At 45.7% G+C, this 23858-nt stretch overlaps 1 long non-coding RNA gene across 1 annotated transcript; it reads left to right on the top strand.

The window, feature by feature from the left end:
- Positions 1 to 6343: 6343 nt before the first annotated feature.
- Positions 6344 to 8545, top strand: LOC129152164 (uncharacterized). The gene is made up of 4 exons (XR_008558899.1): positions 6344 to 6469; positions 7100 to 7280; positions 7623 to 7870; positions 8265 to 8545. It is a non-coding gene; the product is annotated as an uncharacterized LOC129152164 (long non-coding RNA).
- The last annotated feature ends 15313 nt before the right edge of the window (positions 8546 to 23858 follow it).

Raw genomic sequence — 23858 nt, 5'->3', positions numbered from 1 at the left:
TTCCTCTGGGTCATCCTGCCTCTCGGTGTGTGTGTGTGTGTGTGTGTGTGTGTGTGTGTGTGTGTGCACGCGCACATGCACATTTGTGTGTCACACAAGTGTATAAGACAGAAAGCATTTCTGTGCACATGCTCAATCTTTTCCATGGGAAACACAGCCATCACACCATGCACTTGGGGGCACTCATCCTCAATGGGGTACCCATCCTCAGTGGGGTGCCCATCATCAGTGGGTGGTTGCCATCACTGGAGTGCCCGTCCATAGTGGAAGCACTCGTCCTCAGTGGGGGTACATTTCCCATGGTCTAGGACTCTGCACCTCAGTGACCCGGCATGTCACAGGACGGCCGCTGCTGCAGAGGACTAGGGTTCATCCACAGCCGCAGAGCAGAGCAGAGGAGAGGTAATTGGGTGATGCAGGGAGGGAGCCGTGACCTTGGCCTCATTAGCAGCTGGCTTTAATCATCGAAACCTGGCAACCACAGGGGGCTGTGCCCACACGAACATTCTGCATCTCATTTCCTGAAAATGCCAATGTTTGAGCCCATAAATATTACTTATGATCCTCGGGTGACAGCACAGATACTAAGGGAATGGTTTTACGGTATTGATTTTTGATAGGTCGTTTCTATAATCAGCTTAACTTCATCTGTGAAGATGAACTTCTCATTCCCGTCCAACAAGTATTACATGAAGGCGACGCTGGCCCCGGCGGCCGCCACCAGCCCTCCTTCTGGAAGTAGCCGGGTTTAAATCCCAAATAAACACGCCACCTTCAGAGCCTCCGACTGTCCCCTTCTCACCAGGTGAGCTCCTTTCCTTCCATCGGTTTCTAACAAAAGGGGTCTTTTCCTCTGAAACTCGGTCCAGGACCTTCCATGTCTGCTAGGCTCACAGATGGCGACTTTATTTCCGGAGAAGCCCTTTCCAGGGGAAGGAGGCTTCAGGAACAACTGAGTCTGGGGGCATTTCGGGAATGGGGGGACCATGGGGGCTGGGAAGACCAGCACCTGAAGGCAGCCCGCCCTCTTTGTCAGGAAAGACCCCACCCTTTTCTCCCTTCTCCAAGGTATTAACCTAAAGACTTGAAGAGCCATCTGTCCATGAGGAAGAACAGCAGCAAGAACCGGGGAAGGTGCAGGAGTCACGACAGACAGAACAGATGGTGGGAGGCGCCGTGCAGAGCCCAGTACGCGCATCTCTAGGAGCTCCCCGTTACAGTTTGAGCCTTCCCAGCACCCCCAGATTAAGACTGTTATCCTGTCACCACCTTACAGTCACAGAACAAGGTGAAGTTTCCCGAAGGCATTCAGCAGTAGTATGATGGGTGGGACTCAAACCACACAGTCAAACTCATGTGTTCGCACACACACACACACACACACACACACACACACAACACAACACACACACACACAGGTTGAAGTCAGTTGGTTATTGGGGGTGTCAGAATGAGGCCTCAAGTACACATCTGTCCAACCGCAAAGCCTGTATTAACAATTCACATTCAGGAGATAATTATTATGTCCCGAGCCCTCTGTAAGGATACATGTACATCTCAGCACACATACTAGTGTTCTTATCCCCATTTTAAGATGTGGAAACAGAGACTCCAAGTGGTCACCTTGTTCAAAGTTTTACAAAAGCGTGCGGCAGAGTCAAGATTCCATTCCAGCCCGGCCGGTGTGGCTCAGTGGTTGAGCATCAACCTATAAACCAGAAAGTCACAGTTTGATTCCTGGTCAGGGCACATGCTGGGTTGCGGGCTCCATTCCCAGTGTGGGGCGTGCAGGAGGCAGCCAATCAATGATTCTCTCTCATTATCTCTTTCCCTCTCCCTTCCTCTCTGAAATCTATAAAAGCATATTTTTAAAAAAAGCTTCGAATCTAAGTCCAACTGAGCACACCAGGTGCCTTACCTGAGAGAGGCCCATGTGAACCTACTGGTGCCTAAGGGGTGGGAGCACCTGAGAGGGGCTGGGATGTGATGGGAGGTCACTCGCAAGCTGGGTGGGCAGGGCTCTGGGGCGCATGCTGGCTGTGTCATTTGATTGTGATGAAGGGGGTGTGGACTCAGTAAGGGGAACTGTCAGTCCTCTCTCCTAATAGTTTCCTGGAGGACAGGGATGGGGTAAGTAATCTGAATGCCTGCCCCTGGGGACAGGACTCGGCCAGGCGATGGGGGCCCCTCCTGAGCTCCTGTAACATCAGGACTCCACGTCTGATGCCGGATTTGAGGGGAAGGGGACTGACTTGTGTGGCACAAGAAGCAGATAGTCACCCACAGGCCTTCAACCCCAGGGAAACCTACCACCAGGGATGAGGTCACAGATGGAGGCCGTCACGTCTGTCCGAGACCACACACGCTCTTCTCCAAGGAGGAAACATTTGACGCGGGTCTTGACAACTGTGTATGAGTTCTCCAGACAATGGCGGCATTGAGTGAGGGAGATCACAGAGGGAAAGGGGCGCAGAGCTGCTCCATCAACATGAACGTGTGTGTTTAAAACTATAGGAAGCCTTGTAAGTGAAAGAATGGTAAGAAAGCGGTTCATATTTATAAAACTCTCTCCGCTGGGGGAGGGCAACACCTGGATTTTCAGTGTTTTCCATTTGGTCTCTCTCATCTGATTCACACAACCCTGTAAATAGAAATATAACTGGTGTTTGGCAAAGTGCCCTAGTTCATTTGGACTGCTATTTAAAATTACCTTAGAGTGGACAGCTAATAAACAACAGATATTTGTTTCTCACAGTTCTGGAAGCTGGGAAGTACAAGGTCAAGGCTGAAGCATATTTTGTATTTGGCGAGAGCCCTCCCCCATGCAGACTTCTTATCTTTTTACTGTCACCTCAAGTGGAGGAAGGGCAGAGACCTCTGTGGGGTCTCCCTTCCAGGCACTAATCTCAGCACAGGGCTCCTCACTCGGGACCTGATTACCTCCCACATCCCCACCTTTTGATGTCATCGACTGGGAGCTCTGTTTTCATACATGAATTTGGGGGGACACAAACAGTCCATAGCTGCAAGGGAATCGAGACTACCTACATGACGCCATCATAACACACCCAACAGCAAAGCTGAGCTGGAATCCAGATTCCTCAAACCTGGATCCACTGTTCTGAGCAGATATCTTTCAACGGCCTTTCAATATAAGAAGTGAAGGTATTCTCATACTTCTGCAAAAAGGAAGAAAATCCATCTGCAGTCCTTTAATGCTAAGAAAGAGTTTCCAGTGGCTTTAGACTGAGTACTTTTAAAAGCTAAGAAGTTAAAAGTGAGAAGACTTTATTTCAGACGCATCACGTAATGATGTGCATAGTCACGAGATGAATAAATTATTCATTAGCCTTCTCTGAGAGAAAATCAAAGAACGGGTTTGAAAATGTTAGGCACTTCACAGCAGTAGATATTTGTATCTAGTGTCCACTCTCATAAATTACCCAACTAATCTGTAGCACCACACTCAGAAACATACATTCTTCATTATCCCTAATATCAAGATTTCTGCCATTCCTGGAAAATCCCTGGAGTTTTTCCTAACATGAATTGCCTTATAAGTATTTACTGATATTTTGTAAAAATTTAGTGAAAAGTTATTGAACTAATATAAGTTGTAATCACTATTTCTTTTTTAAATCACAACCCAACTGTTGTATCCCTCTATTGTTCATTTCATTCTGATGATAATAACAGTGAGATAGCATTGAGCACTTACTATGTAACATGGCTTGTGTTAAGCATTGATTCAAACATTACCTAAAATAATCACCATAGCACCTTGTTACTTTACTGTATTTTATGTCTCTCTACAAAGAATGAATATCCAGAGAGATGAGCTGTTCAAAGGGATTATAGAAACAAGTTCAAATCCCAGCTCTGCTACCGACCAGCTATGTCCTTTGGAGAGACATGGACTATAGGAAAAATAAAGTCGATTTGCCAACTATAAAATGTACATAGTAGTCTCTGATGAGCACATGAAATAGCAGATGAAAAAACCTAAAGTAGCCTGGTCAGTGTGGCTCAGTTGTTGAGAGTCGGCCCATGAACCAGGAGGTCATGGTTCAATTCCCTGTCAGGGCACATGCCTGGATTGTGGGCTCAATCCCCAGTAGGGGGTGAATAGGAGGCAGCTGATTGATGATTATCTCTCATGATTGATATTTCTATCTCTATTCCTTCCTCTCTCTGAAATCAATAAAAACCTAAAAAAACACACAAGCAAAACAAACAAACAACAACACCTGAAATGATACAGCGAGATGGAGGGCTCTGTGTATAGCATGTGTCAGGGGCCCAATATTTTCCGCTGGGCTCTCTCTCCCAGTCGTTTATCCTCAGAAACACTTAGATAACAGAATCCTGAACCTATCAGTGGATTTCCTTCTCTGCCTAATTAGCAGGGTTGATGTGGTAGATCTAATGAAATAATGTATGTGACGTGACTCCTACATTGCCAAGTTCGGAACAAATGTGGCCACTGTTACATTCCCTAGGGTTGAAAATCTGCAGGCAGCTGTTTCCTATTCAGAAATTCATGGTCAGGGAAAAAAGTAATTCCAAGGGATCCAGAAATACCTCCTCTGTGTTCAAAACAGGAAAGGATGGTAGTAGGACCCTATAAAACACAATAAGCCAGGCTTCTGAGAAGGCACCAAACCTGGTTTGCATTCCCCAAAAACCACCCAAGAAAAACGGGCTGCAGGAGAGACTGCTGTGGGATTGTAGAAACTTGTAAACTGTTGAGGTGGTAAGACTCCGGGGCAAGGATGATGAAATGAGGATGCTGAGACTGGAGAACTTGGAGAAGAGACCAGGCATCTCTCTGCTCAGGACAGTTTGAGGTTTAACTGCAAGATGGCAGGCTCAAAGCATCCAGCTACACCCCACGGCTTTCCAGGTCCCCCAGCTCCCTCCTTTCCTTATACATCAGCTATAGTCCATCTGACAACTTCTCAGTTCTTAAAAGGGACTCCCTGTGTTTTTAAAGTGCCGCTCATGCCTAAACCTTGAAATCACTGCCATTGATTATATTTCATAAGGTTTAACTACAAGATAGACATTCTGTTCTGCAGCTAGATTTAGCTCATGGTTTACAGTGAGACTTAACTGCTATTTAATGAGGAGGGATGGGAGGCTCACTCATTACCTGTAGGAATCTCATCATCCGACGCCCAGCATGCCAGGGTCATGGTAGCCCTGAGGTGTGCTGCATGGTCCCATCTCCAAGTCATGCAGGATTATAGTTGAGCAAGGATGTCTGCATCTTTGCGCTCTTCTGTTTGTTAGCTTTTCTTACTTGAGTAACTCGCGTCTGACTTGTTCTAAATTCTACTCCAAATGAATCATGGGAAATGGTTCCGTGTCCCTGACAGCATTTCCTCTGAAAGACACCTCAGCAGATGAATCAATGAACCCAAATGCCACAAGCCTGGGAGGAAATTAACTCAGAGTTGTTTATCTTCATAATCCGTGTGTTGGGGGTTTCCATGGTGACACCCTGGCCAGCAGCATCTTTTCTTAACAGGCGTCTTTTTAAAAAATGTTTTTATTGATTTTTAGAGAAAGAGGAAGGGAGAGTGAGGGACAGCTAGAAACACCGATGAGAAAGAAACAACATTGGTTGGCTGCTTCCTGCACGCTCCCCACTGGGGATCAAGTCCGCAACCCAGGCATGTGCCCTGACCAGGAATCATGACCTCCTGGTTCATAGGTCGAGACTCAACCCCTGAGAAACACAGCCCGGGCTCTTGCCAAATGTCTTATTGTTCAATTGCTCATCCATCTGGAGTTTACAGCGAGGAAGCTAAAGTCCAAGCAGAATAATTTTGGGGTAGGTATCACAGGAAAGGGTCCTATATGATCCACATCACTAGGTTTGCTCTGAGTTCTGAGATCACAGAGTTCTAATGAGTTACCATAGTAACAGGAGATGGAATTGAGCTTGGAACCCCATCCACACGGCCAAGGTCATCTCCCTGGTGGCTCCCTGATGTGTAGTTCCCATGGGTGGCCACGTTCTCCTGCCGAGGGCTGATGGCCATGGGGTGACCTGGAGGTTGATACCAGAGAGAAGCTTCAAGGTAGACGAGACTTTTCAGGGGGGAAAAATGACTGCCAGTGGTTGTCAAAGAGATTCCACTTAAACACTGGCTTCCACATCTAAGCATCCTGGACCTCAATCACATACCCCAACACATTTCAAGTCAGCGCCAGTTACCACTGGTCTTGCCTCAGCTTTGTGTAGCAAAATGAGAAAAAGGCCACAGTGATGCTGGCCAGTGAGGCGGGAGTAGGGCGAGGCAGGTGCAGGTGACAGAAAGGTGTGGAGCTGGTGTGACCTGCTCCCGTCCATGTCCTTGTGGTGCCTGGTCCATTAGTAGGGACTCAGAGGAGCCACTGGAGGAGGTTGGACTTGCTTGGTCACATTCCTCATCGAACAGCAGAGAAAACGAAGTCCACCGAGGTGAGTAAATTCGTCACAGTGACAGGAAACTAGTAGCGAGGCTGGCACTAGACTCGTGATCAATTCTTTCCCAGTCCACGGAGGGAGTCACAGGTGGCAGGGGCTAAGTTGTTTGTATTATGTTACCCACCCTCTGGAGTTGTTGTTACACCAGGCGCTTACCTGTACTTGTTCTTTAGGAATTATCACTGGTATTGAGAGAAGACCTCCCCTCCTTCTCCCCTACCACAAGCTCCTCGAGTTGTCTGCTCCTGTCCTTGGAGAAAATGCGGGGGGAAGGGAAAGCTGACCTTGAGGATCAGTCCATCTCCTGCTGAGCCCAACATCCAATGTGTGAAGGGAGCTAGCCTACTACGTGGGACAGGACAATCTGAATGCCACCCACCTCGTTGTCAATGCCCCCTCCCAGGTCATTGCACAGAGCTATCTGCCAATCATCTGTGTGTGCAGGGGGAGCACCTGGGGGCATTGAAGGGGGGCAGACAAGCCCTCGAATGCCTATACTCAGTGCTGGGGAAGGCACCCTCATAGAGAGGACAGCCTCACCCAGGAGGACAAGTAGTATGTTAGGAGCCATTCATCAGAGTCAGAATAACGAGTAAAGATATGTGTACCCTATGTTCACTACAGCATTATTCTCGGTGGCCAAGACATGGGAGCAACCAAAGTGTCCTGCGATAGAGGCCTGGATAAGGAAGATGTGCTCCATATACACAATGGGGTACTACTCAGCCACAAGAAAGGATGAAATAGCGCCATTTGCAACAACAGGGAGGGACCTTGAGAACGAACATTATGCGAAGTGAAACAGGTCAGTCAGACAAAGCTAAGAACCATATGACTTCACTCATAGGTGGGACATAAAACTGAAACTTATGAACACAAACAGCAGAGTGGTGGTTGCCAGAGGGAAGGGGGTCCTAATATGAGGTGACAGAAGACTTGACTCTGGGTGGTGGGCACATGGTGCTATGTACAGATTTTGTAACTTAGAAATCCACACATGAAACCTATATGTTCATGTTGACCAATGTCACCCCGATAAAATTTAATTTAAAAAAACGAGTAAATTTCAGGCATCCCTACAGTCTAAGAATGGCAACTTGATCTCTTCTCTCCGATGCTCACTTTTCTCGTTCTTGCCCTTTTATAGTTACAAGAACAAAGAAGGCAATGGGACCTGGTGATGTCAGCTGAGAACCGAGGGCTCCCTGCAGGCTGTGCTGAGTAGCAAGCAGCAGAGGAATTCTGGGAAACATCTCTAGTGCAGAGGCTAGAACCATAACATACACACACAGCACCCATCCTCTCACAGGCCAAATGTGTGACGCCCTCTCCACACCTTCTTCCTTACATCACATGAGTCCTGCTGAGAGACTCAGCTCATCCCCCTGTGCTCAGGTAACGCAATCCTGAAGCCCAGAAAGCAGTCATCACACATCCCCTAGGACCGTGATCGGCAAACTGCGGCTCGCGAGCCACATGCGGCTTCTTTGGCCCCTCGAGTGTGGCTCTTCCACAAAATACCACGGCCTGGGCGAGTCTATTTTGAAGAAGTGGTGTTAGAAGAAGTTTAAGTTTAAAAAATTTGGCTCTCAAAAGAAATTTCAATGTTGTACTGTTGATATTTGGCTCTGTTGGCTAATGAGTTTGCCGACCACTGCCCTAGGACAAGGGGCAATCTCTCTCTCTCTGTCTCCCCTCCCCTATTTTTTCTCTATTTCCTCTCTCTCCACTTCCCCACCCCCCGCCCTCCACCCTTTCCTTTTAAAATTTTCTTCCTCTTCTTTTCAAGATCCGACTTCCTTTCCAGGTGAGGAGAAAAGAATTTCTGAGAGAGGCCAATTAAAGTTGCCCGGAAGAAGTGAAGTCCCCGGGGATCTATGAGATGCCCACACAGATGAGAACGTGGGAATTTGTCCTTTCCTTCTCCTTGTTAGAGTTTAGTTTCTGCCCTGAGGAATACTAGTTATTTATTTCCCATCCGAGAAAGAATGAGCTCTCCAAAGAGCTTAACTCTTTTCTAGCTGACAGAGAAGAGGGGGAAAAAACCCACCTAGTTTAAACAAAATAAAAGATAAAATTATCTCGCTAACTTTGTGCTGTTTCTCATCGACCTGTCATTAGTTAACACACAGAACACCTCATTGATCCAGATTCTGCTAATTGGGAATAAAATAGGTTCACAGAATTAGACCAACACTCACCATCTCCCTGGAAAAGGTGTGAGGAGGGTTGCTGGCTTCCTGCCTCAACTAGGAGAGGAGATGGATGGGTATTCCCCAGGCTGTACTGGGGAGCATTCGTGTCCACCAAAATCGTGGTGAGTTTTGTGGTCAAATCTACTTGAGACATGATGCTCAGTGGACAACCATTTCCATCATGCCCCTCTGAGCCCGGTTCGGGGCTGTGTGGGGACAACCTGGCCACTCATTAGACGTGCACCCTCTCAGCCCACCCATACTAGTGGACCACATGTTCACTGTCCAGCGTCCTCAGGTGAGCCCTGCACACATTACAGGTTAGCCAACTCTACCAGGGAGGATCCCAACTCATATAAGCACGTGAGCAAGACCGAACTTTAAGTTAAACTGAAAATTGAACAATCCTTTGTAACTTTGCTTATCCCATAGTTAACTAAGTGGGCCCACTGTCCTCATCTTCCTCCTCAGCCAGGGGAAGAACAAGGTGCCATTGTCCCTTCTTGAAGATGGGACATGAGATGTCCTTGGTTGTTTTGTTTTTTTTTAATGATTTCCTCTAGCCACATATAGTGTTAAACAACACAAAACCTAAGCAAAGTGTGCTATGCAACCAGCCATTCTTTAGATCCGTCAATAAAAAATAAAGTTTTGCCCTCTCTGCGTGGCTCAGTGGTTGAGTGTCGACCTATGAACCAGGAGGTCACCTGTTTGATTCCAGGTCAGACCACATGCCTGGGTTGTGAGCTTGATCCCCAGTAGGGGGTATGCAGGAGGCAGCCGATCGATGATTCTCTCACATCATTGATATTTCTCTCTCTCCCCCCGCTTCCTCTCTGAAATCAATACAAATAATTTTTTAGAAAACAAAGTTTTACTTTGTATGAATAAGGCCAATAGAGTCTCCAGACTCATTTTATTCTTTAGTCTTACAAAGGAACAACAATTATGTATTTTAGAGAGATAAAGTAGATTTGAAAATTTAGGGCGTTTTCTTCCTCAAAAATTATCTATCTTGGATTTCTTTTGAAGGCTTGTGGGTGTTTAGACAACTACATAGAATTTGCCTCTTTAGCAACAAAGCACAGCATCAGACTTCTGGATAAATGGATGTATCCTTCCTTGAATTGAAATCACTCACAGAGAATCGGTCACAAGCCAATCCTGGTCTTTGGATTCACTGAGGTCAGACTATCTCAATCCTGGTTGTAAATGTGGATTTCCTTTCAAAGCCACATTTTGGAACATATCTGACTCCTAGTTGTGCTTCACAGTTTTGAGGGAATTGAGAGTAGGTCAATCATTGCAGACAAAATAACAACTCCTTTTGGGCTCCCTTTTAAAAATGTTCCGTGTTCAGATCAGAAGCATGCATTTTCCTCAGAAATTCCGATTTTTCCCCAGAGGTGAAGGTTAGATGTGTTTATTTACAGCATATTTATTCCAAAGAGTATACTCCAGAACGCCCTTGCTAGCCAGGCGCTGGGTCTGAGAAAGGGAGAAGAGCCCGGAGCCTCACAAGAAAGCATTTTTTAAGCAATGAAAGAGCTTGTGTGTTTCAAGGTCATTTCTCTGCGGGAAGAAATTGATAGGGTCTAATTAGAGCAGAAATGCTATCACGGCTGCTCCGTGGAGATGCTCCGGGTGGCCACTGACGGCAGGAAGGAGTCAGGGAGTCTATAAAACTTTCTCTCATTGATTTACACTCTGCACGGCCCCATGAATTAAGTGGACGTTAACATCATCTACAATGTTTTACCTTGTCCAGTGATGAAACTAGGAGAGAGGGGTGTTTTCTTCTGCTTACTTACTCATTATGAGTATTCCAACAAACTCTGGATTACAGATTTAATTCCATATGAACTGTCTCCACGCAACATAATTCCAGAACATTCACTGAGCAGTTGTTATGCAAAATCACAATGGGTCCTGAGGGTGTGGGGCATGCTCCTCTGGCTGGGATGTTTACAGTTATACCTGCAAATGATTATGGATCCATCTTCCTTTCTGCTTTGCTTGGAAATGAAACATTTTTAATAAGTTTTTATTGATTTTTAGAGAGAGAGAGAGAGAGAGAGAGAGAGAGGAAGGGAGGAAAGAGAGAGAAACATTAATGATGAGAGACAATCACTGATCGGCTGCCTCCTGCACACCCCCTACTGGGGATTAAGCCCGCAACCCAGGCATGTGCCCTGACCAGGAATCAAACAGGTGACTTCGTGGTTCATAGGTTAACGCTCAACCTCTGAGCCACGCTGGCCAGGTGGAAAGGAAAATTAAATTTAGTGTGTTTTCTCCTGTTTTCCAAGTGGAATGCCATTAATTCACGTTAGGGTTTATATAAATATGTGTGTATTTATTTATAAATACAAGGTGTCCCCCCAAAAATGTATACACACTTTAACAGCTCATAACTTGGTATTTCCTTCCTGATTTCTTCTATCTTGCCAGGATTGTCTCCTCACAAGCCTACTTTCCCGTGTAGGATGTTGGGCTCTGGCCCAGCACCTGCAGCCAGGTCCAGGGCGGACAGTTCACCTTTGACTTTCCCAAGCTGCAAGGTTTAGATCTTCCTTGATCAAGAATGAAGCTTCCAATTCCAATACATGTTCAAATACGTTATCACTGTAACATTCAACTTCGCTGAATTTAAATTTTTCATAATAAAACACTGGGAAAATTGATAAGGTTTTTTTGTTTTGTTTTGTTTTTTTCCTAATTCTATGCCACTCTCTGTCTGCAACAGGGAGAGAAAATCAGCCAACCGTGACCCCTGTCATTAAGAAATGGGTATTTTTAAACCCTTGTCAAACTGAACTAGTTAATGATTATTATGCAAAGTGATATTTATCATTTATTATAATAACTAGTGACCTGGTGCACGAAATTCGTGCACATTAAAAGGGAATTAATTAGAGGAAATATTTTAATATTGCTATTTGCCCTTTCTCTATAATAGAAGTGTCAGAGATGAAAGAAAATTAGTAAAATGTATATGAAAATCTTCCCCCTGTCAGAGTCTGGAGCATGCCACAGGAACCAGAGTCCTTCCCCACTCATGTGCGCCTCGAAATCGCACGAGACCCAGACCCAGCCGGCCCAACCCCTTCAAGCCCCACCAGGTGGGGGGCATGGCCTGAGGTCCTCCGGCCTGGCGCTGGGGCAGGGGGCGCAGCTTGAGGTCCCCTGTCAAGCCCCACCAGGTCGGGAGTGCAGCCTCAGGTCCCTGCTGATTGCTCATTAAGGCTCATTACTACAGGAACTTGGCCTCTGCTATGGGCGCAGTCATCTTGTGTTATGGAATCCCTGCCCCCGCTGTGGGCACAGCCATTTTTGTTACGGTGTGAAGGTCAATTTGCATATTCCCTCTTTATTAGATAGGATGTGTCTATTAAGCCACACCACATGCCGGTCATCTGCCGCACTATCTAATTTAATTCTACAATTGTGCCATGAAGTAGGTATTGTAATTCTAATCCATCTACAAAGGAGCCAGGGAGGTTAAATCAGGTGCCCAGGGAGCTCAGATGAACCAGAGGAACCAGGTTTCAAGCCCTGACCTGAGCCAAACTCCTTAATGACAGCCTTGTAAAACCTTCTTTCACAGGGTGCAGTAAGTGGACGTTTTCTGTAGAGAACACGGGAAAAAGAGACGTTGGGAACACCACTGGGACCTGCCAGGTAATGGCTGAGCAAATACTCGCAAGCGTTCTCATCTATGGTTGGAATTTGCCAAGTGCAAGATCAACACCAAGGCAGCTGCACCGCCAGCTGCCTCTGTTCCCCACCTGTGCCCTGTGCCTTCTCCAGGGATGACCAGAAAGACAGGTTAACACTGCTGAAGGCTTCCTCAGGGGGTCATAAGCTCTCCAGTGCACTCTGACCCCCGATAAAGAAGATAGGCCTTCTTCTTATGATGCTCTGGTGGGTACAGTACCCACACAACAAAGGAGGGACCACTCCTCCTCCTTCAGCGTCTCTCACTGACAAGACCATGGAGAAGGCAAGGCCCAGCATTTAACCTAGAAATTGTTCTTTCTCTTTGTGTGATGATTTGTCACCTGCTGTAGTGGGGGCAAGGTGATCCTTCCACAAAATGACGCCTGCTATTTCTCCTCCTCTTCCCTCCAGAACACACTGAGAGGGAAATGATGTCCCAAAGTGACTCTGCGTAGCTGTCCCCTGAGCCCAGGTCAGTTTTACTGGATTTGGAACCTAGGATCCCGGCCATGCAGTTACACATTTTGCGTGTCTGTCTTTCAATTGCATCTAAATCTTTGGTTCTTTGACATTTCACATCATTCTGTTCCAGAAAAGGATGTTGCCTTTCTTCCAATGATTTTCTGAGCTGTCTTCACAGCCAGCACTCCAATCAGTCTCCACTGACGTGCAGACAACAGTGGCACACTGACTTCTGCGAGAGATGAACGAGCAGGGACAGCGCGTGCAGAGACAGAACGTCGGCTGTGAATTTCAGCTCAATCAAGACAAAGCCCCTCCTAGAGAGGCCACACTGGGCCGGCACCCTGTCCACGGAACACAAATCTGAGGGAGGGCTCTGCAGAGGCCTAGTGTTCGGAGGGAATTGTGGGTATTCTGTTTTTATCATAAAGCTGAATTTTACTCCAGCCATGTACTTGGAAAAGATGATCATTTCATTCAGTCTGCCATAGTTTCTAATTTCAGCTGTGACAGGACACATTATGGAGACCACAGAAATTTAGAATATATTGCAAAACGGAGATTATGTAAGTTCCTCTGCCTTTGGAGTGGTCTTTCTTGCATTTTCTTTAGTGTTCTGACATCCCCATTAGACATCTAGTACTTCTTCAGTCCACACACATAGTTCAGGGGAAGCATTAGACACTTGCTCTGTTGATGAGTCTATTCCACATTTTACTCTGCAGAGCCCCTGATGGCTGTAAGCTTTCTCTGGGACTTTTGTCCACAAGCCAGGAGCATCACATAATCAATGACTGGGCAATATTAACTGTAGTAACTTTAATGTTAGCAAAGAGTTATTGGGCAGTTCATGTCAATCGAGATGCACCTGAATTATCTCAGGTAATTCTCAATCCGATTCTATGAATAAAACATTTTACTGTATCTACCCTCATTTTAGAAATGAGAAAACTGAGACAAAGAAAGGCTATTTAAGTATCATGTCCAAGGTCATGCATTTTGCAAAGCACTCAAGCCCAGGATTGTCTAATTCTAAGACTTATGCTGCCCACCAGAGTACTCCTGTTCCCTACTCTCCTGTATTCAAGTTCAACTTATTTTTTGAACTGAAAATATATTTCCCTATCAAATCCACACCACTAGCTCATAAGAAAGTGAATTTAAGGGCCAAGATGAAAACCGATTCAGGTACTGTTATTCCAGGAGAGATCTAGTATCCTAATCTCTGACCTGTCCCAACCATTTCTCAAGGTTCCTCAGAGTTTTAGTTAATTACTTAATTTTTCATTGTCTCAGAGGTTTTCTCTTTTGGGTAGAGATAGAGTGATTCTCATCTTCTCTTCAATACTTTATTTTACATTTTCACCTAGAAACATGGACTTACTGTCCAGTTTTACAATTTCACTAGGGATTCACTAACTATCCTTTATGGTTTGAATGACATGGCATTTTGAAATTCCGAGTGTCTCAGCTAACCTGTCAGTTCACTCAAGACAGGGACTACAAGGTTTCCTTCCTCCTTTGACTCTCCCAGTTTCAAACACGATTGTAGGCACAAAATAGGCACTTACATGTGTGCCTGACAGATGATGGTTCACTCTCCACTAAGCACATGGGGATTCCTGTTCTTTTACCCATAAAAGGACACCTCTGCCTTACTACGTGAATGGTACCTAGGCTGGTTCAGGTTTCTTGCTAGTGTGGATGTGGCCTGGGAATAGAGACTGGTTAACATCAGCCCAAGCTGATCCTATATAACAAAAACCTAATATGCTAAGAGTCCGGTCATCCGGTCATTAGCTCAACCAATCAAAGCATAATATGTTAATGATATGCTAAGGCCGCTCAACCGCTTGCTATGATGTGCACTGACCACCAGGGGGCAGACAATCAACCATCCAACCAGTCACTATGACATGCACTAGAACCACCAGGGGGCAGACGCTCTGACCAGTAGGTTAGCTTACTGCTGGGGTCCGGCAGATCAGGACTGAACGAGAAGGGCTGGACATGCCCTGGAGCTCTCCCATGGTCCCTCCCTGGCTGGCCCTGATCGTGCACCAGTGGGGTCCCTCAGCCTGGCCTGCGTCCTCTCACAATCTGGAACCCCTCAGGGGATGTTGGGGAGCGGCTTCGGCCCGATCTCAGAGGCCAGGCTGAGGGACCCCACTGGTGCACAAATTCGTGCACCGGGCCTCTAGTGTTAATATAAATAGGAAAATAATTGCCCTAAGGGGAAGCAAGGGCATCCCCGGGCTAAGTGTCCATATTACTTTCTGGGGTTCTGTGCTATCTCAGTCACTTTTCCCTTCACTAATTTACGATTACAAATGTGTGAGGAGGGACCTGGAGAGCACTTCACCCATGGCCTCATCTTGTGAGAGAGACATGCATGTCCCAAGACACATAACCTGGCCATGGCAGCAGGGAGTCTGGGCCAGTACCATTAGACCCCAGGTCACTGACATGCCACCACATGCACAGTCTCCTGAGAGCTGCATGTCACTTCTCTTGATAATGGTTTTTGTAAGCAGTGGCACAGCTCAATGTCCATCATGAAACACATGATCTGATTCGGGGCTTGCCTTGTGCAATGTCCAACATTTGGAACACGGAGCTGCACGGTGTGTTCATGTATAGGATGATGCTGGGTACTGGGCAGCAAAACAGGAATTTTATTTCAAAATTGTGTTCTACCAACTTTCCCTTATATTTCTCCTTGCCATTTTCTTTTTCTAAATATATTTTTTATTGATATGAGAAAGGAAGGGAGAGGGAGAGAGAGATAGAAACATCAATGATCGGCCGCCTCCTGCACACCCCACTCTGGGGATCAAGCCCGAAACCCAGGCATGTGCCCTGACTAGGAATCGAACTGTGACCTCCTGGTTTATAGGTTGACATCAACCACAGATTCACTGTGACCATTTTTTATAAGAATGGAATAAAGCAAAAAAGTAAAGTATCTGATCAAAACCATCTGTGCATAGGACAGGGAATCCTTAGAAATTTTTCAATCCAGCCCCTGGGATGAGGTGTCCATATTATTAAATTCACATTAAGACTCATTAATTAAAGTCTTTGAATATTAAAATCTCATGATAACATGTTAAAAGGTGATAAAGCATTAAACTTTATTAGCTAGTTGTTTGACTTAGAATTTATGGTTTGCAGCTACTCATTCAGAAATTCAGTATTTATCCCATTTTTTTTCCCTTACTTACCGACACATTTTAATGACTTGCTTACATTGGAAAAGGGGTGGGGTAGGGACCATTTTTTACTAGCATTCAATTAATCTCTTTCCTGAGGTTCATTAGCTGGGAGTTCTTTTCTGTCAGACCAATGGCCAAGGCCAAGTAACAACCTGTGGTCATTGTGTTGTGAGCATTAATCTGGACACCCCTCTTGGACGTGGTCCACTGTGCACAGTGGCCACTCGGAGCAGTAGCTGTAGTTGCATTTTCACTCAAACTTGATGTTGCTGAGGCCTGTTTTGGTGGCCCAGGCAGTGAAGCTACAATCAGCACCCGTGACATCGCAGTCTGTGGAACGGGGACACAGGTCTAGCTCTCTTCCCATGCAGGTGTAATCACAGGAAAAAGAAGGTCCCCCTCAGTAGCTGAACACACGGTTACTATTTCAACAGCCGGGTCCTTCCAGTCGTCACACTAATACGACAGTGGGATGGAAGCAGCTGCTTCCTGGCAACTGTCCCCCCTCCACACGTCTTCAAGGTCAGGACAGTGACGGTGCAGGTGACTGCAAGCCGAGGTGTGACAGCTAACAACCAGCACCATGCGATGCAGACATGTTCTTTTGTAATTACAGTCCTGGTAAAGCCTGGCTGTGTAGAAACTACAGCGCAACTAAAGAGTCTTTTAATCGCCCATTTTATGTTTTTTTCTTTGTGGTGATTGAATTCAAGAATCATTTTCATAAAAGTGGGGGGAAAAATAGGACAATGTGTCCAGCAGACTGTGTGTTGGGAATTATTTCACTTCTAACTCATGTTCAAAATGCAAAGAAGATCCTTATTTTCTCAAATACTTGTCATCCCACAGTCTTCCTTGTACACAGTGACTTGACAATTACGTGGAGGGTTGGGGGAAGGGGTTATGCTGTGAAGGACCCTGGCAACCCTCCTGGCCAGAGACGTCACACTACAGGCCTCGCCCCACCTCCCAGGTGACCTTGAGATTCCTGTTAGTGCACCGGAGACCCTCTGTTTACTCAGTCCGGGCATTTTGCAGTGTAACAGCTCATTTCACCTGTTCCACAAAGAAGTCTTTCTACCTCTGCTGAAGCCCGATGCTGACTGAATATAAATCACAGATTTAACAGCATCTTATATTTCTCGTTAAATACTCATTCCTGACATTTCTGTGCTGAAGTCTGTTTTTGAAAAGACCAAGGTGACTTTTACATTCACTGTATTAGATCAAGGCCCCGCCTCTCCCACTAAGAATTCTAGGTGGAGAAACTTAAAAGTTCCAGGTGGCCCTGAGTTTTCTTAGTCTGGTTTCTCTGTAATTTGGTGTAAGGGAATTAAAATGACTTTCATCCTTGATAGGCATTTCAAGTCAATCTTTGGGGAAAATACATGATTTTAAACTTAAAACCATTAAAGACAGACGCCTGGGCTCCACACCTGGAAAACCTGATTCCACTGGTCTAGAGTAGGCCTTGCCTAACCACATTATGTGTACACAAAGGGTGTCCCCAAAACACGTGTACACACTTTAACAGCTGAACACTTACTTAATTTTCACTCCTTTTCAGGTGGAACTGATTTGAAATAATGGGTGAAGCCAGACTAAGCTTTGAATAAAGAAAATGTATCTTGCCGAAACCGGTTTGGCTCAATGGATAGAGCGTCGGTCTGTGGACTGAAAGGTCCCAGGTTTGATTCCGGTCAAGGGCATGTACATTGGCTGCGGGCACATCCCTGGTAGGGGGTGTGCAGGAGGCAGCTGGTCGATGATTCTCTCTCAGGTGTAATCACAGGAAAAAGAAGGTCCTGTGATGTTTCTAGCTCTCTATCCCTCTCCCTTCCTCTCTGTAAAAAATCAATAAAATATATTTTTTTAAAAAATGTATCAATAGACTTTTTTGTGGGGATACATAAAAAATAAAGCTTATGGTACACAGCCGGCAACAGTGGATGAATTGTGAGTGCAGATACCAAACAAAATGATCCTTGATGTTTGTGATTCCATTGCTTTGTGTTATCGGCAGTGCCCGGGCCAGAATGGTGGACAGTTTGAAAGTAGGTATAAAAAGAAAATGTATTCATTTCTGTAGATTCTTTTAAATTTTGAAAATGAACTATGTTAATAAACACTGACTTCATAATCATTCAAAGTGTACTAGTATATACATTTTTGGGACATCCTGCATTTGATTTTTTTTTAAGCCTTACACTAGTTGAGAGCCACTGTTACAGAGTAACTGTTGGAGGTGAATTTCATCTTTAATTTTTCTGTTTTCTTAATCACATGAATAGAAAAATAAAAACATGAAACAAACATTTCACATGAAGTCTGTGGAGCAGATAGTGAGAATCTCAATGAAAGCCAGACAAGCCTCATTCTCTGCTGGGTCGTGGGAGCCCCTGCCTGCCCTCTCCCCTGCCTCCGTGGCTCCGCACACGTGACTGAACACACCCTAACGTTTGACTCTGTTTCTTGGTCATCGTTCTAGGTATTTCAGGAAAGGCTTCCTCTTTCCCAGACCCCTCCTGTGGTTGAGGGACCCTCACCTCGCCCACCCTCGCCGGAGAAGGAGACAAGCCATGGTCCTTCCCTGTCAAGTCCAACCTCAGACTCCCTCCTGGAGGCCACACACAACGTACTCGCCAGCACAGAATCTGCACCGGAGGTCCATTTTTTTAAGAAGCTGAAAATACCTCTACACTTTGGCACTTCTCTCAGGTGATCAGATGGAAATTTCCTACCGAAAGATCATGTATGTGGCTGGGTGAGAAAGGGGTTTGTGTGTGGAAGATGCAGTGAGGAGACAGGGCACATTACATCCCTACCTCTCTCGTTTCCTCTCCTGTCTGTTATTTGCTCTACGCAGCAGCACAATGGCGTACACTTCATGTTCCCACTCACCATGTGATCCTGAAGGTCCTGCTCACAGGCGGGTCCTGCCCACCGCTGGGTGGAGCGTGGATGGGGTCGCTGAGTGCCGCTCAGCACCGGCCCGGAGCCCACAGAGAGCCCTCGCGTCTCCTTTGCAGGCTCAGTGTGGCCTGCGCCGGCTCAGCTGGAGACCCTGGAGGAAGGAGAGTGCAGTCAGAGCACAGGTGAGAAGAAAGCCGTGGTCAGCTTCTGAGTCCGCAAGAGGCCGCTGAAGCCCAGTGGGGGCAACTTTTGCAAAGCAAACCTCTCATTTGCTGAAGCCTGGCTCTCTGAAGCAATGAGCTAATGTATGTCTACGCTGATACACACCAGAGTTCCTTCTGCAATGTGGGAAAACCTTCTGTTCTGCAAAATCCCATGTTAAATAATGGTGTTTCCGGAAAAATACAATAAGGCGGAACACTAAGCTCAATGCACTTTGTAACCAAAGTGCTAATAAAACAATAACAATCCCTGTGTAACTATGAGGGTAGTGACATCTCAGCGGCATCAAGGTAATGATCGATCAGCTGCTCCAAGGTCGTGCTTCTCCCTCAAGACAACATCCTCGGAGGGATGTGCTCCCCACTGAGACCAGTTTTACCAAAACTTAAAATGTGAGCCCTTGCAGCCTGGCCAGTTTGGCTCAGTGGATGGAGCGTCAGCCTGTGGACAAGGATCCTGGGTTTGATTCTAGTCAAGGGCACGTACCTCGGTTGCAGGCTCCTCTCCGGCCTGGGCCCTGGCCGGGGCTCGCGCAGGGGCAACCGATTGATGTGTTTCTCTCACATCGATATTTCTCTCTGTCTTTCCCTCTCTTCCATTCTCTCTAAAATCAATGGAAAAAATATCCTCCAGTGAGGATTTAAAAAAAAAAAAAGTGAGTCCTTGGACAGTGGTGATTCACACCCCTATTTCTGAGGATCTGTCAGACATATGGTATTGTTGATTATCACACATAGAGAGATAAGCAGCATTGTTATCAAGCAATAAAGCCATTTTTGTGGAAAATAGCCCCCAAGAGAAAAAGCAATGTGCAATAGTAGGATTCACAGAACAGCAGTTCCCTGCAGTCTGAGTACTTTCCACTGAAATCAAGCATCGGCTGTGGTCAGCTCTCACAGTCTCGGCCAGAACTACCCAGTGAATGGCCTCCAGGCCACATTCCATCTGCAGATGCTGTGGCTTCATGGCACGTGTTTAAGGACTTAGTCCCTTCATGGAGCACTAGCAAAACCGAGACGTGCCCGGCAGCTGACCCTGAGCCGAAGTGGGGCCAATATGCAGTGGAACCCACTCCCCTGAGCTGGCCCGCCACACCCATGCCTGACAACTGCGTATCCTTGTAGGCGCCTGTGTTTGGAGGTAATCAAAAGTGTGTCATCCAAACGGGGCTGCCTTTGCCCCCTTTCCCAGCAGTTTGTCCTTCTCATTTATCTGGAGTGAGTTACTGGTAAATATTGGAGATGGTACTCCCAGAGTGCCCTCCCTGTAGAAAATGCCCGCAGACGTTCTGCAGAATGGGAAGAGGCTAATGTTTGGATTCTCTCCACGCTGAAGATAATTTACACGTACCTCGTGGAGATTCACGGCATTCAAGTTTCTATAAATAGCCTCAGTGTAGTGGGTGAATAAAACCCAAATATTCTATTAAAGTATACTTAAAAAGAATGTTCCATCTTATTTTGGTTTTATACAGAAAGAAGCAAACCTAAAAACTACTTTATCTTAAAGAAAACTACCTTGTTTTTGGAAAAAGAAGGTCAATGTCTGTTGTTGTTGTTTTCTCATCAATAACCAATGACAACTAATGCTGGAGGTCTGAAGACACGGAGACACGCAGTCAGTTACTCTGCAGCTGCCTTTCCAGGCCTTGATTTCATTTTATCCCATTTTGGCATCGCATCCTGGGAATCTTCAGTTCAGACACCTTTGCAGGTGCTCCACATAACTAACCTTTCCGGCAGATTAGCTGCCAGACTGTGACATTTGATGTGTGATAATGCAGGGCTCTGTGAATTCTAAATGGTTCGGCAGATGAAGATGAGGTACAATGAAGTCTTCGTAAAATACAAGTTAAGGACCAGCCATTCCCAAACATTAATTGCGGAAATGTTTAACAACATAAACATAAAATAGTTAGTCAGGCATTTGGGCCTACTCAGAGGCTGTTTGAAATGAAAGGCCCTCTATAGGTGGGAAACTTTGATTGCCATCACACCCCACACCTATAGGGGAGCGGGGGGAGGGGAGCGGGGAGAGAAGATGCTGCAATGATCTTCCGTTACCACTGAACAAGTAATAATAACTATAAAAGTAGCAAAGACTGATTGTAAGTAGTTTGCCCAATGTACTATCTTAAGTGCTGCATGCATGTTAATTCCATCCTCATAATTCCCCCATCCTCTAGCTTCTTTTGAAATTACATTTTAAAAAATGAAAAAAACTGAGGCCCAGAGAATTTAAATAACTGGACCGAAGGCGAGTGTTGGAGGAGGGAAGCTATCAAGAGGACATGATCCCTGGTTGACCCAAAGCTGGCCCCAGGCAATGGAAGGCTGCTCACTCCTGTCCTGTCCTTGGGATGTAGGGTCCACCCGCTGTGCCCATAGCCAGCCGTTTCAAGGACACAGCCTTGAGAGAAGAAGGTGTTGTAGAGACCATCTGGACGGATCAGATAATTGACCTGTAAGTCCTCTGTATAAATTACTAAGGTTCCGGTCGGGGTGGGGGGTGGGGGGGGCAGACATCTCATCTTGCCATTGCCCCAAACAAGCCTCATGTGTGAGTTCAGTGGCTCAGTGAACTGCCACCTCCAGTCTGGGTGTTCTGATTCTTTCCAGTCTCTCCCTGCCCTCCATGTTCAGGGACATTTACAACTAACAACCGTGAGCCAGCCAGGAGAGCAAGGAATGGGTCTTGGGAAACCTGGAGCCAATTTTAATAATTGGTGCATTTCATCATTTCATGGGTAGCACAAAAATACATGGGAAATTCTGTTCACCACCTAATTCAAACTTTGTAAGTAAAAAGGAGAATATGTTTTAATCTTACAGGTAAGAGAATGAAATATTTCTACTAACTGTTCTCTTTTATAATTTGTGCCACAGAAAAGTGAATATTTTTTAGTAAAAATGAATTCATATACCATAAAAGTCATCCTTGTAAAGTTCATAGAAAACATCTTAGAACAAAAACAATGACTTGGTTTTTCACGAACACATTTTCATGTTGCTCTGTTCTACAGTATCAGTATTGCATTGACCATACAGTATAGGGTGGGCTTAAGTGGGTTTATAGCTGTTCATATAGAAAATAATACAATAATAAATAGTAACATAAGAATAAATTATGTTTTATATAAACCTACTTTTGCCCACTCCTGTATTCCAATACTTTATTTAGTTGATTCTACTTTTAGAAAAATTCTCATCCTAGGATATGTTCATTAATTTATTTTATTTTTATTTTTTTAGAGAGAGACAGGAAGGGAGAGAGAGAAAAACAACAACAAAAACAAAACATTGATGTGAGAGAGAAACATTGATCACTTGCCTCCCATATGTGCCCTGACTGGGGATTGAACCCACAACCTAGGTATGTGCTCTCTCTGGGAATCTAACCCACAACCATTTTGGTGTACAGGATGATACTCTAACTAACTGGACCACCTGGCTGGGGCCAGTTAATTTCACTTTTTAGGAAATTCTGTATATATCATGTTTTTTATATTAGGTCTAATCTACATATATAAAAGCCCAGCAACCAAACAGCGGAACTACCAGAATGACTGGATGACCAGTAGCTATGACGCGAACTGACCACCAGGGGCAGATGCTCAATGCAGGAGCTGCCTCCTGGTGGTCAGTGTGTTCCCATAGTGGGAGTGCCACTCAGCTGACCAGGATGAGCAGTGCTCTCATAGTGGGCTGATCCCTGCAGGCCACGCCCCCACCAATGCAGGAATCCATGCACCAGGCCTCTAGTTCTATATAATAAAAGCCTAATATGCTAAGTGTCTAGTTGTCCAGTCATCTGCACACCTACGTAATATGCTAATGATATGCTAAGGCTGCTCAACCATTAGCTATGACGTGCACTGACCACCAGGGGGCAGACGCTCTAACCGGTAGGTTAGCTTGCTGCTAAGGTCTGGCTGATTGGGACTGAGCGAAATGGGCCAGACATACCCTGGAGTCCTCCCGTGGTCCCTTCCTGGCTGGCCAACCCCCCATGTCCCTCCCCGGCCCCGATCATGCACTGGTGGGGTCCCTTGGCCTGGCCTGCGCCCTCTTGCAATGTGGGACCCCTCAGGGGATGTCAGAGAGCCAGTTTCAGCCCGATCCCACTCAACACAGGAGCTGCCCCCTGGTCATCAGTGTGCTCCCACAGGGTGAGTGTCACTCAGCCAGAATCCTAAGCCATCGGACATTCCCCAAGGACTCCTGGACTGCGAGAGGGCACAGGCTGGGCTGAAGGACGCCCCCCCCTCCCCCGAGTGCACAGATTTCATGCACTGGCCTCTAGTATATATATAATAATACATATATATGGAATTATTTCCTGAGTCTGTGGCTTTCATATTCATTGTTGTAATTATGAGTTTTGACAAGTTCTTATGTCTTCAGGACATGTCCCTATTGACTTTAATTCAGACTTGGTGTATAATTCCTGTATCCCAGACACAAAACCAAAACTTTCACTAAAAGGTTTGGCCCACCCCTTTCCACCCCCTCTCCCACAATAGAGAATGAAATTAGAAATCAAGTTCTGGAAACTACATATCCTTATGTTATTGTCATTTCATTTCATTTAAGCCTTCCACATAAAGAGCTAGGAAATGTTTATATTTCATAAATCACAAGTGTATATTATCACGGC

The sequence above is a fragment of the Eptesicus fuscus genome, chromosome 18, assembly GCF_027574615.1.
Source record: "Eptesicus fuscus isolate TK198812 chromosome 18, DD_ASM_mEF_20220401, whole genome shotgun sequence".
NCBI classification, from domain to species: domain Eukaryota; kingdom Metazoa; phylum Chordata; class Mammalia; order Chiroptera; family Vespertilionidae; genus Eptesicus; species Eptesicus fuscus.
Note: the sequence above shows the minus strand (reverse complement) of the source record. Positions and strands in the feature narration are given on the sequence as shown.